Source organism: Pinus tabuliformis, chromosome J (assembly GCF_031772625.1).
Source record: "Pinus tabuliformis cultivar Carrire ecotype Pingquan chromosome J, CPIR1, whole genome shotgun sequence".
NCBI classification, from domain to species: domain Eukaryota; kingdom Viridiplantae; phylum Streptophyta; class Pinopsida; order Pinales; family Pinaceae; genus Pinus; species Pinus tabuliformis.
The window spans coordinates 327,605,222-327,621,991 of NC_142295.1; the positions used below are offsets into that span (position 1 = coordinate 327,605,222).

Genomic DNA, 16,770 nt, shown 5'->3' on the forward strand with positions numbered 1-16,770 from the left:
TAACTATTGTCTCCATTTTCAATCAAATTCACACCCCAAAACACAAGAAAACTCCACTTAAAAATAAAACTTTAGTTATTACTCTTTAAAATTTAGTAATAATGGCCTTCCTCCTTTTAAAATACCCTTTTCAAAATCCCTGCTTCTTTTTAAAATATACTTTTCAAAATTCCAACATATAATTATATATGTTTCATAATAAATATAAAAAAATATATAATGTTTCAACCTTTTCACATTTCACACATACATATGTTGGTTTGAGAAAAAAACTTGATGTATACGTGCAAGCTTGATGTAAAAAAAAACCTTACGAACACCACGTTTCAACTCCAATCTCCACGGATCTCCACTTTTCAAATTCCAACAACACGTTTCAACATAGGTCCACGACCTTGTTTTTCTTGCAGCAACTGTCTTTTAGTTCCAACGTTCCTCAGCTATTTCCTAGACAGATCCTTCAACAGCCTGAGGGGTAACAACTAACATTTTAACGAACGCTGTGAGAGCAAGGCGATGGCACTAAGTGGCTTGCACGGTGGATATTCAAACTTGACTCTGATACCAGTTGTTAGTTCAAAGCATACATAACACACAACGGATTTATACTCAGAGACTTAGATGGAAATAGCAGAGAATAATTCACAGAGACAGACAAATGGAGAAACAACAAGATTACTTAGTCAAAAACAACAAAATAGATAAAACAATCACTCGAGAATAGAAATCACTTTGCATTACATAACAGGATTGGGCCTTGGCTTGCTTTCCTTGGCGAAAGAAATTACAAATTTATAGAGGCAGAAGACGGATCTAGAATCCTGTGTGTGATACAGATGGAGATCTGGAATGATCTAGAAACCACTGGTGGTGTAGGAGGATCTAGAATCCTGGAGATCTAGAAAAATCTAATCTAGAAGGATCTAGAATACTGTGTGAATTTGGCTTCACACTTAATAGTCCACGTTATGTATTGTTACAGTTTAGTAGATTGAGTTGAACTGAATTTGTTTTCTTGCAGAAGTGGGAATCTTGTTTCCTCCAAAGGCGTTCCAATTTCAATATCCGTAAGCCAACAACATAAGCAATTTGTAGCAAGCAGGGCGGAACTTCTGCAGCGATAACAACAAGGTCCACCGCAAGTGCAACAGTGGCGACAAGAACGTCATCGGCACCAACACCAAGATCGACGGAAATCCCATCCTCAGCAACAACAGTGGCAACACCACCAACGGTGACAACAAAATCAACAACGGAAAAAACAACATAACAACAACAACATCGACAAAGCTGCTAGTGCTAATAAAGTCAACATCGACTAGTAGAGCAACTTATAACAATAGGTAATGGAAACTTAATTAGACCAACTTTTATACTAAGTGCCTTTTTTTTTCCTCTCTAAAATTTATGCTCCGCTTTTGCTTCACTACTGCACTATATGCACAAATATTTCATCGTTAATGATTTTTACATTAAATATGTCATGAATTTCTTTTCCTTGGGTTAATTACATTGTCATTGCATGGCAGGTATGGGAAAGAATAAATGCAGTCGAATATTATCTGTCTATCTGAGACTAACTATGTGTTGATATATAGTTAGTTTAGAGCCAAATACTCTATTTACTTATAAATAGAAGAATATGGAAGCCGGTATATTGTAATTCTGATTTATGTACGAGCGAAACCTACTTGCCTAGTTACTTTGTTTTGATGATTTTATAGTCAGGTTGTGATATCTCCCACTATGTAGTTAACTGAATAATTAAATAAATAAACAATTTAAACAAAAAATATCAATCAAAATTAAATTTAAAGTATATATTCTTTTAAATGTATCTAATTAAATTTAAGTACACGTATTGTTACATATTTATAGATATGTAATTCAGTGAAGTTTCCCACTAAACTATGTTATCTTTCTTCATATTTCTTCAGTGCAGTACATAGTTAAATATTTCTTCAGTGTACTATATGCACAAATATGTCATGGTTCATGATTTCTCTTAGTTTTTTATCACACAAAGGCGTTATCAATTTCTTTTCTTTTGGTTTTGGTTAAGTACATTATTATTGCATGCCAGGTATTAGACTAACTATGTGCTGATATATAGTTAGTTTAGAGGCAAATATTCTACTTATAAGGCATTTCCATATCAATTCCTGTTGGATGCTACTATATTGTTATTTTCATCTGCAGAAAGACCTAATGATTTTCTTTTCTTTTGCTTAATTACATTGTTATTGAATGGCAGGTATGGGAAAGAATAAATGCAGTGGAAGAATATTTGTTTATCTAAGACTCACTATGTGTTGATATATAGTTAGTTTAGAGCCAAATACTCTATTTACTTATAAATAGAAGAAGATGGATGTTGGCGTATTGTAATTTTGATTTATTTATGAGCAAAACCTACCTGCGTGGTTACTTTGTTTTAATGATTTTATGGTCGAGTCTTGATATCGCCCAATAAGTAGTTAACTGAATATTTAATTAAATAAAAAATTATTAATCAAAATTAAATTTAATGTATATATTCATTTAAATGTATCTAATTAAAATTAGGTGTACTTATTGTTACATATTTATAGATATTTATGTGATATCTTGCTTCATATTTATTCAGTGCAATACACTTAGTTAAATATTTCTTCAGTGTAGTATATGCACAAAGGGGTCATCCATTTCTTTTCTTTTGGTTTTGGTTAAGTACATTATTATTGCATGGCAGGTGTGGGAAAGAATAAATGTAGTTTGTATGACCTGTTTCAAACTCAAACCCTATTTTTGTCACACATCTCCCTTACTCACTCTGTTATGGATCATCTAATCTTTCTATCATTATCTTATCCTAACGGCTTTGACAACTGGATCCATATTTTTATCAATCTCATAGTTAAATATCTATTTTGAAGCTCTTAGACACACCTATACTAACAACTTATCTCTTACTATAAAAATAATACAATATTGTAATTATTAAAATAATTGAATATAAAGATAAATTCGAGAGTCCAACTCTCTCTACTAAAACTCCCTTTTGACCATTGGGGTCAATAAAATTCATCGCCACAACATTAAACATACAATCACATTACTGGCTAAGTCAGGATGCTCCTACATCATCCATCTATGCACCTACATCACAAAGAATGAATATCCATCCAAATACCATGAATGGATAGTGTTTTCATCGCTCAAGAGCATAGCTCAATGAAGGTGTGGTATTTACAACAAAATCCATGGTCATGACTAAGTGTACACTCTATTGATGTTGTAGTAATGTTCAAGTTGCATCAATGTGTTGGGACACCCAAAGGAAACACCATTAGCTGCATAGAAAAGAAGAAGCAAATTCGTAATGCAATAGAGAATTCGTTAAATGAAAGTCCAAATTAAATATAAATGCTTAGGAACCAACATAATAGAATACAAGGGAAGGTAATGGAAGTGGTGGCTCCAATTAGGTTGAACAAGTGGTGATGGTTCTAATCGGGTCAACAGGTGCCAAAATAAACAATTTTTAAATTTACTTGGTTATTTTTGTTTTGAAATTGAAATGATTCAAATATTTTTAATTTCATTTGTTAGAACGGTGTATCTAAGAATACTTGATTGACGTCAAATCTGATCCATTTGTTTCATAAAAATAAATAAATATATACACCTATAGACCCAATTATGTGGCATGGGTTTATTACAACTCAAGAATTATCATACATTACATTGTTTGGGAAGTGACTTAATTCTTTGTTTTTTTTATATTTGTGATAGTAAACATTATAAACCACTTCACATTATTAAAAATTTTACCCAACTAAAATAGCATGTAGGTTGATATAAACATTTACTACAATGGATCCTTTGCATAAAGTTGAACCATAATAATTAAACATTCCAGAATTCCAATTCTATACACGGAGAGTAATTTACATGACCAATTATTTGAACTTTGAAGCCATAGCATGAATAACCTATTTTATATAAAGTATGATCATTTATGTGGTTAATATTAACAAAATTTACAATTTACTTCTTATTGTACATAATAACTAGCACAACCACTTTTACTTATGTGGTTGATACACATATAAATTTATATGAATTACATGTACAACCACATCAATAATTGTGGTTGATATATGTACATAGGTATATGTCAACAACATTACTAATTCTTACCTTATAATGTAAAGGTAGTTATCAAAGATTATTAATAATTATATAAATAGTAAGAACCACACAAACATATAAACATATAAATCTTTTATTAATACTTTATTATATATTAATACAATATTGTATTATATTATATTATATGAATATATTTAATACTTATATTTCAAACTATAATATAATAAACATATAACATAATAATAACATAGGATTATTATCAATAATACTTTTTTATCTTTAACCATTAATTTAATCACATATATAATATTAACTATATCAATGATATTAACTATAATAATAATGATGATGATGATAAATCGTGATAATAACCATAGACCCAAAAAATTAACAATCCTAAGGAATGATTCATATAAGACCAAGTCCTTAATATTAAAAATCTAAGGGATTAATATTATAAGCACCTCAAATTTATATTATAAACAAAAGGGATTAATAAACCTAAGAGATTAATATCATAAACCCAAGGTATTATTAGTATTATAAACCCAAGTGATTATTAATATCCTAAACTCAAGAGATTAATAAACTAAAGGGATTAATAATATAAACCCTAGGATTAATATTAAAAAACTAAATTCCCTGATGGGGGTGAGAACTGAGACTAACATGATCGTTGGGCCCAGTGAGGAGTGGAAAGTGGGTAGGTGGAGAGGGTTGTACCTCCAAGTCCCCTCATACCATTCGAAGGAAGGAATGGCATACAAGAGCCTTAGCTCTCACGCGTGTGAGTATTTATGTCACATTAGGAAAGAGTCACAACCCCAGGTTGATAAGTGGGATGAGGAAGAGGTTGAGATTTTAGTTCAGTGCACAGTTTTGGTGGTCAAACTATACTTGGCCTCGTTCTCAACAACGAAAGAGGCATGAGAGGCATGACAAACTTACTGGTTTCTTGATTTTCTTTGGCGAATTGTGGTTTGTTACATATAAGGAAACCCAACTCTTGGTTTTACTCGGGCCTTGTAAGGCCAAACTAGGTTGGAAAAAATTGTGTGAAGGCAAATGTTATTTTAGTTTCATTTACGGTAAGGAGCATTTATGTAAAATTTGGCATTTCCATGGTGAGGGCAGTGTTTGGTAGGTGTCAAGCTTATGAAGGATTGTCATACTCCTCGTAGTCATCTCTATTCAGTGGAGTGACTGGTGTGGCAGGGAATGTGAAGGTGGTGCTACCGGCATTACCTTAATTTTGGCCTGGTGGACAGGAGGGAAACAATTCATTTTAGGAGACGAGGCAGCACAACCGGCGTAATTGGGTGTGATTAGGTGGCGACAGATGTGTCCTAATACTCGATGGGGGTGGTCTAACCTCCGAGTGAAGCCAGGGATGGGAAGGGCGGAGTTGTTTGCATTGCTAACCATGGTGGATGGAAGTGGGAGAAAATCATTGGGCAAGGCTCGGGGTGTAGGTACTGGACCACAAGAAGGGCGAGGTAATGGAATTCGTCGTGGTCGTCGAGATGGCCAAGTCGGGGGAAGGTCAATGTGGCAGTAGTGGTGGCACGAAGAGACCCCGCACTGGTATAAGTACAGAGACTCTTAGTTCTCAAAGAGGTGGCAGGCATAGGAGGGCTCATGCACCTCAAAATTATGGCCAATGTGATGCCCTAGACCAACAAGGATTGCGTCATTGCTTCTTCGAAAACTACCAAGGTCTCATACTATCCTTGGTGGACTCGGTAGATGCAGAAAAATGAATTAATTAGGAAAAGAAAGATGAGCTAATGGCCACATTGGAATGGATGCATTACTTCTAGTGCCAGGTTAAGGAGCGAGTGGTGGTGATAGTCTTGCGGGAACAAAACCATCTAGCAGAGAAAGTGGAATAGCTGGAAACTTGGATGGCACGCTTCAAAGGGAACATTCAGTGCAACTTCTGTCCTCCGCCTCCTTTAGGAACTACTCCAGAAAACCCATCTTCACTCACCTCAGTTAATTAGTATGTCTTCTAGTTTTCTTTATGTTTTGTTTGTTTATTGGAACGTATGGCCCTCTCATTGTGGACACTATTACTAGCATCTCTTTTGTTTTTCTGCCACCTTTTGTAGAATATGGTCATCAAACCCAGTTGGTGTGAGACCACATGCTTTTTGAAGTATCTCATGTATATCTTTTTTTTAATGAATAGAATGTTGACTTAAAAAAAAAAAAATCACATGATTAATAAACATAAGCAAAACACTCAGGATTAATATTGTAAACACAAAATATTAACAAACACAAGTGATTAATAAACCCAAACCTTTATTAATATTATAAAATGATGGAATTAATTAACCCAATGTGTTAATATTAAACAATATGATTAATATTACAAATCCTAGGATTAATATTAAACCCTAAGATTAATATTATAATCCCAAGTAATTATAAACCTAAGGGATAAATATTAATAAACCCAAGGGATAATAAACTGAAGGAAATAGTATTAAACCAAAAGACTAAAATTATAAGACAAAGTGATTATAAACCATAGCATTAATGTTATAAAACAAAGGCCGAGAGGGCTTTGGATTAATGGTGAATGGGCGCACTGTTAAGGCACTCCTTGCGATAGGTTTCCGATTCAAATCCCCCGTGGGTGCTTAGGTAGTATTATATAAAAAAAAGTAAAAAAATAAAAAAAATGTTATAAAACAAAGGAATTAAAAAAATTAGGGTTAATATTATAAACCCTATTATTATAAACCTTAAGATTATAAAACCTAAACCTAATATTATAAACCAAAATATTAAATTGTAACTTATTCAATATTGCAATGCGACATTGAATATATTGCAATGTAATTTATCATTGCCATTATGATTATCACACTCGTTATCGTATTGCAATGTTCTATAGATTTATAAACTCGAGGAATTAAAACTATTTCCAAGAATTTATTAATCTTTTAGATTATAATATTTATCTCATAGATTTATAAACACTAGGAATTAAAACTATTTCCAAGAAATAATTAATCTTTTAGATTATAATATTTATCTCATAGATTTATAATTAGGTTTATAACATGGGGGCTTATAACATTTGATTTATAATATACAATTGCAATTTATTCAATGCCACATTGGGATATTGAATATATTGAAATTTAATATTTTGGTTTACAATACTAGGTTTCGAATTTATAATATCCAAGTTTATAATCTTAGGGTTTATAATATTGATTATAGAGTATTTAGTTCCTCACTTTGATAATATTAATCCTAAGGTTTAATATTATTCTCTTGTGTTTATTAATTCTTTGAATTGATAATATTATTAGTCCCTTTGATTTATTAATCTCTTTAGTTTATTCATATTAATCATTTTGGTTTATAATATTAGTATTAGGGTTTATAATCATAGGTTTAATATTATTCCTATGGCTTATAATAATAATGAGTTAATTCATAATATTAATAATCCCAACATTTCAAACCTTGATATTAAATACAAAATTATAAATCTAATATTAGAAACTCCAATAATCTAAACCTAATATTAAACCCTTGTTATGAACCCTAATATCACATTCACACATTAATTGAATTACAATGTAATATAACTTTGCCACAATAATTTTCAAATTAATTGTTTATCACACTAATGAGCTCAGGGGATTGATTAATGCATGGGAATAATATTAAAAATTGAAAAATTAAAAAATACAAGAAATTATTAATATTATAAACTTAAAAGATTAATAAATTCAAAACATTATTAATATTATTAACCCAAGTGAATAATCAACCTAATATTGTAGTAATTTTCAATATTGTAGTAATTTTCAAATTACGTCTATGTGTTGGGATGCACAAATGAAACACCGCATAGAAATAATAAAAAAAAAAATTGGTAATGAAACAAAGAATTAGTTAAATGCAAACCCATATTAAATCTAAACGCTTAGGAGCTCACATAATAGAATGGAAGTGGTGGCTCCAATCGGGCTGAAAAGGTAGCCATAGCTCCAGGCACAAATGAAACACCATTCAATGTATAGAAATAGTCAAAAAGAAAATTGGTAATGAAACAAAGAATTAGTTAAATGCAAACCCATATTAAATCTAAACGCTTAGGAATCACATAATAGAATGGAAATGGTGGCTCCAATCAGGCTGAAAAGGTAGCCATAGCTCTAGTAAGGTCAACAGGTGCCAAAATAAACCAAATTTAAGTTTAGTTGGTTATTTTTTGTTTGGAAACTAAAAATGATTCAAAGATTTCTAATTTCATTGGTTAGAGTGGTGTGTCTAATAATATTTGGTTGTACATTGGTTTAATACTAACACAACCGTCGATAGACATAAATTCATATTAGTAATTTTCAGGTATATCGGGTTAAAAACTAACTATTTTTTTTATCATTAATAACTATATAAATAATAAGAATCATATTATTGTATATTTATGTATTAATGATTATTGTATTGAAATTATATTATATATTTATATAATAATATATTATTATATAGAATTATATTAATATATTAATAGTTATATTTTAAACTATAAAGCATATAACATAATATAATTAACATATAATACAATAATAACTTTTAGTTATATCAATAATATTTATTTATCTCTCACCATTATTTTGTGCTAAATAATTATTATATATTTAGTAATATAATTTTAAATATATTTTATATATATAGTTGAAATGTATTAGTAATATATACTATATATTAAATTAAAATATAATATAGAATTACACACATATATAATAAAAACCCAATATTATTACAATGAATTAATCAAGGGGATTAATATAAAACCATAAGATTAGTATTACAAGCCAAGGAGATTATAAACCCTATGATTAATATTAAACAATGTGATTAATATTATAAACCCTAAGATTAATGTATCAAACCTCATATTAATATTATAAACCATAATATATTATTGTACATACCATGAATTAAGAATATAAAGTGAATGAATTATTGATATTATAAAACCAAGGGATTAATAAACTGAAGGGACTAATAATCTTATAAACTTAAGGGATTACTAAAGCCAAGGGATTAACATTATAAACCCAAGGGATTAGAAACACTAGGACTCATATTATAAATACTATGATTATAAAACTTAAGATTGTAAACCCTAAACTCAATATTATAAACCATAATGTTAAGCTCTAATTTATTTAGTGTTGCAATGTGATATTGAATGAATTTCAATGCAATGCATCATTGTGGAAATGATTGTCAAACTACTTAATCATGGTCAACCATGGCTAACCATATAGAAATTTGTTAGCTATTTTTTACCTTGGTTGACATTCATTGATTATCATTAGCCATCATTGATCATGGGTGACAATAGAGAGCTTGATTAACCATTATGGTTGACTATGTTTGATGAATGCTTGACTTTATTTCTCTATGTTTGAGTATTATAAACCTTATTATTAAATCCAAGCAATGATTAATATTATAAACTCAAGGGACTAATAAACCTAAAGGATTATTCATATTATAAACCTAAGAGATTAATATTATAAATGCAAGGCTTTAATACACCCAATCAATTATTGATATTATACACCCAAGCGACTCATTGAACCAAGGGAGTAATATTATAAACTCTAAGATTATAAAACCTAATATATGTTCATACATATTAAGGAGCTATATTATAAACCCAAGGGATTAATAAATGTCGAGGATTATTGATATTATAAACCTAATGGACTAATAAGATTATAAATTCATGGGATTAATAAACCTAAGGGATTAATACTATAAAGCCAAAGGAATCACATTTGATCGAGAGATTTATATTATAAATCCAATGGATTATAAACCCTAGGATTAATATTATAAACTCAAAGAATTAAAAACCCTAAGATTAATATTCTAAACCCTACGATTATAAACCTTAATATTATAAAATCTAAACCCAATATTATAAACCAGAATAAACACTAAACCTAATTTGATCAACCCAACAAGTAAATATTATATACCTGAGGGATAAAAAAACCCAATAGATTATTAATATTATAAACCTAAGGGATTAATGTTATAAACAAAAGGGATTAGTAAACCCAATGGATTATTAATATTATAAACCCAATTGATTAGTCGACCCAAAGGATTAATATTATAAACCCTTGGGATTATTAAACACAAGGGATTATTACTATTATAAAACCTAAGATTATACAAATCTAATCTACTTTAATACATATTAGGGATTTATATTATAAACCTAAGGAATTAATATTCTAACCCCAAGGGATTAAAAACCCTATGATTAATATTATGAAACATACGATTATGAACCTTAAGATTATAAACCCTAAACCCTAAACCCAATATAATAAATCATAATATTAAACTGTAATTTATTCAATGTTGTAAAGTGACATTGAATAAATTTCAATGTAATGCATCACAGGGACAATCATTGTGACACCAGTTGTCACATTGTGACAATGTTTGTCACATTGTCATGCCGGATAGATTAAACACCCAGGATTTCAAACCCTCACACTAAGCACAACATTATAAACTCAATGGATAAATATTATAAATGATTGTTGATAGTGGTTGACCATGACTGAGAATATTGACCATATTCAACCATCTCTCATATTGGTTGAGCATGGTTGATAATGGCTGATAATAGTTGACCATGGTTGACCATGGTTGACCATAGGGAAATTGCAATGTAATGTAACATTTATACATTGACCTTGGTATACATTTGTTGACCTAAGGGATTAATGTTATAAACCCAAAGGAATCACATTAAACCCTAGGATTTGTATTGTAAACCTTAGGATTAATATTATAAACCCAATGGATTAAAAACCATGAGATTAATATTATAAACCCTAAACCAAATATGATCAATCCATCTAAGTAATATGATATACCCAAGGAATTATTAATATTATAGACCCTAGGTAATCATATTAAACCCTATTATTTATATTATAAACCCAAGGGATTATAAGCCTTAAGATTAATATTATAACCTGCAATAAATAAAGCCCAACAATTAAACCATGGTTTTCTTATATTAAATATTATAAACCCTAATAAGTAAAGCCAAGAAATTCAACCCTAGTTTGTAAATATTAAACCCTATGATTAATATTATAAACCCTTATATTAATATATCAAACCTAATATTAATATTGTAAACCCTAAGAGTATAAAATCTAATACATTATTTTACATATTATTGGATAATATTATAATCTCAAGGGATTAATAAATCGAATGGATTAATATTATAAAGCCACGGATTAAACCTTAGAATTAATATTATAAACCCTACAATTATAAACCTTAAGATTATAAACCCTAAACCCAATATTATCAAGTAAAATATTAAAATCTAATTTATTGAATGCCATAATGCGACATTGAATTAATTGCAATGTAATGTGTCATTGTGGCAATGATTGTCACAATGCTTGTTTCATTGTGATTATGTTTGTCACACCATGCCTATGTTAGTGAGATTGCAATCATGATTCACTATTGTTTCCGATATTCAACTTTGGTTAACCACATTCACCAACAGTTGATAATGTTTGACCATGACTAACCATTTTTCCATTGTTTCTAATGTAGCTTGCATCTCTCCCTATTTCCATTGCTTCTAATATAGCTTGTATCTGTTGCATAGCTTCCATCACTTCAGCATTTGCAATAGGTCTTCCTCTTCTATCACGTTCTCTTCCAACTCTAAAAGTCATGGTGGATATCTTTATTTAATCCTTGAGTCCCTTTTTAATGTCTATAGGCTACTCTAATACCACAAATGGTGGTCGAGGTGCAGGCGTAAGTGACAATCGTTCAAAACCTGAAACTATTTCTTCTAATTTTGGTGAAATTTCTTCTTGTATTACCCTTAGAGTCTTGGTCATTTACCTCCGGAATTAGATACTCTACTAAATTAGCAGAACTGCTAATTTAGCCACAACTACCAAATTCCTTAACAACCCTCTTACCATCGCATATTGCAATCGCAAGCTCACCGAGTAGGGTTCCTTTATTTTTTAACATTGCGATGTGATATTCATCAGTGCGCTTGTATCACATGTTGCATTTTGCAACTTTGTCAGGCCAGGGTCCCTTCACTTATAACAGATGCGATGCGAGATCCATCCGATGGTCAGCATTCATCAATGATCTGACGGTCACTATGATATCGTACAAAGATCTGTGTGACGTTCTCGCCTCACGGAGCCGATAGGCTTATAAAATCCAATTTATAACTCTTCAGGTCCAGACTTCAGATTAACACCGATGCTAGAGGGTTTTTTTAGAATCTATGGCTCGCGGGAATTTGATTAACACAAGGTTTAATAACAGGGCCAACCCCCACTATTGACTATGCGACAATGTGTTGAAAATGAAATAAACAGTTAACAATGAGTGTGGGACTTCAGTCCTATTTCAAGAATTCATGCACTTCTAAACCCGCAGTTACCATTAAATGGTGAAAGTGATTAAATGTGATCACGAAGAACTCTATGTTTTCAAGGCTAAACTAGAATTTCAATAATACACCGCGATATTACAGAGGGATGCAACAGCTCCAGGATTGACCAAATATACATGGAAATACACATATATATAATTCTTACAACTAAATATTATATGGCAAACAAGCCAAATCAGTCAAAATCCCCTTACAATGATCTGGAACTTACATAAGTATTGCTTCATTTAACAACCAAATCCTAAATCAAAGGATCAAATTGACTAATCCTATCTAATTTGCATAATATTATCCTCGAGAATCTCCACTACATCTAACTACTTGAATTTACTACATGATAATCCAAATCCTAGATTCTAGTTTAAATCCTAACTAGAAATCTTTGTAAGTTGATAGCTAAAGGACCCCACTCCTTTGCTTGTAAACTTTTTTTGTATTTTGGAATAACCTCGAAGCCTTTTTCCTTTAAGCCTCATGCTCCTACATCAGACTCATGAGGACAAAATTATTTATGGGCTCCTGTCCATGAGCTCCTCTACAGAACTGTCCAATTTTTGTAGCATGGCATCTATCACCCAGGTAGCATCAACAATTGGTTGATCTTTCCACTTGAAAAAATACTGAAAATACTCTTGTCCCCTTTTCTTCTGCAACAATTTCTTGTCTAGAATGCACTCTGGCTACAATTCATTTGCTGTAGGCAACTGTTTTACCCAATCAATTTCTTGTTTCTCTTGGTCTTTTGATGTGTCATATGAAATTTCACCTTCATACCTATACAAATCAGCAATGTTGAAAATTGGAGATATTCCAATATCAGGGGGTAATTCAATTTCATATGCATTTGTAGAAAATTTCCTCAATATTCTGCATGGTCTAATTTTCTTGAACTTGAACTTGTTATACTCTCTTTTTGGAAATCTTTCCTTCCTCAGGTTTGCTAAAACCAAATCTCCAACTTCAAAGTTAACTTCTCTCCTTCTCAAGTTTGCTTTGCTCTTATACTTTATGTTGTTGTCCTATAACTGTTGTTTTACTTGTTCATTTATTGCTTGCATTTTTGAAGCAAAATCTTCCCCTTTAGCACTTCTCATCTAAGATTTTCCTAGATTTCTTAATTTAGGCACTCCTCTTGGGTGCATTGCATAAACTATATGGAATGGACTCTGCCCTGTACTCCTGTTAGGAGAGTCATTATGTGCATATTCAACCTGTGCCAATACTTGATCCCATTGTTTTGTATGTTCACCTGTAAGACTTCTGAGAAGGTTACCCAAGCTTGTATTTACAACTTTAGTCTATCCATCCATCTAAGGATGATAAGCAGAACTGAAACTCAGTTTAGTTCCAAGTTTCTTCCACAATGTCCTCCAAAAATGTCCAACAAATTTGGAATATTTGTCTAAAACAATACTCTTAGGTAACCCATGCAATCTTATAACCTCTTTAAAAAATAGATTAGAAATGTGGGTAGCATCACTGGTTTTATAACATGGAATAAAATGTGCCATTTTTGAAAATCTATCAACCACAACATAAATTGAATCATTTCCTCTTTGAGTCTTTGGTAAGCCCAAAATAAAATCCATGCTTACCACATCCTAAGGTCTATCTAGAATAGGTAATGGAACATACAACCTAAAGAGGTTTTCCATTACACCAAAACCCGTAGGTTTTTGGTAAACATTCCAAACCAATAACTAGGATCCCTAGGGTGGAAATGACGGATTCCATAGAGGTGTGGTGATTCTTCCAACACCCCCCTCAAACGCAACTTGGGGGAATTGAACCTCGGTCCAGGCTTTGATACCATGAAGAGGTTTTTTGTTACACCACAACCCGTAGGTTTTGGTAAATGTTCCAAACTAGTAACTAGGATTCCCGGGTTGGAAATTGCGGATTCCATAGAGGTACGGTGATTCTTCCAACACAACCCTGTGTTTTGGATTCTTCCTTTTGTATACTGACAGACTTTAAATTTTCACATACTTCTCCACTTCAATTCTCATCTTTGGCCATAAATAAAGCCTCTTCAACTAGTCATAAGTCTTGTCTGCACCAAAATGTCCTCCAAGTGCACCACTATGTTTCTCCTTCATTAAATTTTCCCTCATACAACAATTTGGTATGCACAACTGATTTATTTTAAAAAACAACCCATCTTAAAAGAAATAATCAAGCCACTTACTTTTGTTTAAGAAAGCATGATTTTTACAAGCTTCAAATGCCTCTTTAAAGTCTAAGTCTATCTCTTTCATACAATTCCTTAAGAAAATCAAAACCCAACACTTGAATTCGACTCTCTTGAAGTAGTATGTTTCTTCTACTTAAGGCATATGCAACTTTATTTTATTGACCATTTATATGCTTCAATACAAAATTAAAACCTTCGAGATACTCTACCCGTTTGGCATGTTTCCGATTAAGCTTTGGCTATTGCATAATGTACTGCAATGCATGGTTGTCTGAATAAAGTATAAACTCTTTAGACATCAGGTAATGTCTCCACTTCTTTAATGACTACACAACTCCATAAAATTCCTTACCATAAGAGGAATCTTTCTTCTTTGAGTCATTCAGTTTCTCATTGAAATAAGCTACTGGTATGTCCTCCTGGCTTAAAACACCTCTAATGGCTTCTCCATTGGCATCACATTTCACTTGGAAAGGTTTATTAAAATCAGGCAAAACCAAAATAGGTTTTTCAATGATTTTCCTTTTCACTAGCTGAAAGTTCCTTTCTACTTCAGCAGTCCATTTAAATGGTTCTTTATCCTTCTTTACAGTGTTGATAATAGAAGCATTGATCTTACTAAAGTTTCTTATGAATTTTATATAAAAACTAGGAAGACCATGAAAACTTCTTATCTCAAAAACACTTTTTGGTGAAAGCCACTCTATGATTGCCTTGATATTCTCTAGATCCATCTTTAATCCATCAACAGAAACAACAAAACCCAAATAGACCAATTCTTACTTCATGAATGAACACTTCTTTAAATTTAGCAGTAACTTATCTTGTTGCAACCTTTGTAAGACATAATTCAGATGTCTCATGTGTTCCTCCTTAGACCTCTTGTAAACTAATATATCATTCAGATATACTATTACAGATTTACCAATAAATTCCTTCAAAAATTCGTTCATAAGCCTCATGAACGTACTAGGTGCATTTGACAACCCAAAAGGCATTACCCTCCATTCATACAATCCTTCATTTGTTTTAAAAGCAATTTTCCATTCATTCCCTTCTCTAATCCTTATTTGATGATAACCACTTTTTAAATCTAACTTTTTAAAATATCTAGCTCCACTCAAACAATCTATCAAATTTTCGATTCTAGGTAAACAAAATGTGTACCTGATTGTTATCTTTTTGATTGCTAGCGAGTCAGTGCACATTCTCCAGCCTCCATCCTTCTTTGAGCTCAACACTGTTGGCATTGCACAAGGACTCAAACTCTCTCTAATCAGTCCCTTGTCTAATGGTTCTCGAACCTGTTTCCTGATCTCTTCATTCTCTGTGGGAGTCATCCTATAAGCTGCCTTATTACGTAGATTTTCTCCTGGAATCAAATCTTTGTGATGACTAATTCTTCTAATGGGTGGTAAATCATTAGGAAAATCATCTACAATAATATCACAATAGTTGTCCAACATCTCTTGTACTTCAATTGGTAAATCAGAAACAGTAGTGGAAGTAATTATTACCTTGGGCTTGCAAATCTATGCGAAATTCACCTCATTCTCTTCAATCTGTTGCAAGTATTCTTTTCCACTTAGCAATAGAATCTTTGGGTCGGACTTTCTTAATGCATCCTCTTCTTCCATATGCAGTAATGTATGATTGACACCATCTTTACCAAATTTGTATGTGTTTCTTTTTCCATCATGCATAACTCCTCTATCATATTGCCAAGTTCTTCCAAGCAATAAGTGACATACATCCATAGGCATCACATCACACAAAATTTTATCTTTATACTTTCCCAACTGCAATTCCACTTCACATTGTTCATTTACTAACAACTGATGTCCCTTTTGTAGCCATGACACCTTGTAAGGTGTTGGATGTTTCTTTGTCTTCAATGTCAACTTCTCCACCACTTCTTTAG

At 31.6% G+C, this 16,770-nt stretch overlaps 1 long non-coding RNA gene across 1 annotated transcript in view; it reads left to right on the forward strand.

Annotated features, from left to right (window-relative positions):
• LOC149227081 (uncharacterized) overlaps positions 1 to 2,371 on the forward strand; it is a 96,321-nt gene extending 93,950 nt beyond the window's left edge. The window contains exon 3 of the long non-coding RNA XR_016247098.1: positions 2,255 to 2,371. This is a non-coding gene — a long non-coding RNA (uncharacterized LOC149227081). The remainder of the gene's footprint in view (positions 1 to 2,254) is intronic.
• The last annotated feature ends 14,399 nt before the right edge of the window (positions 2,372 to 16,770 follow it).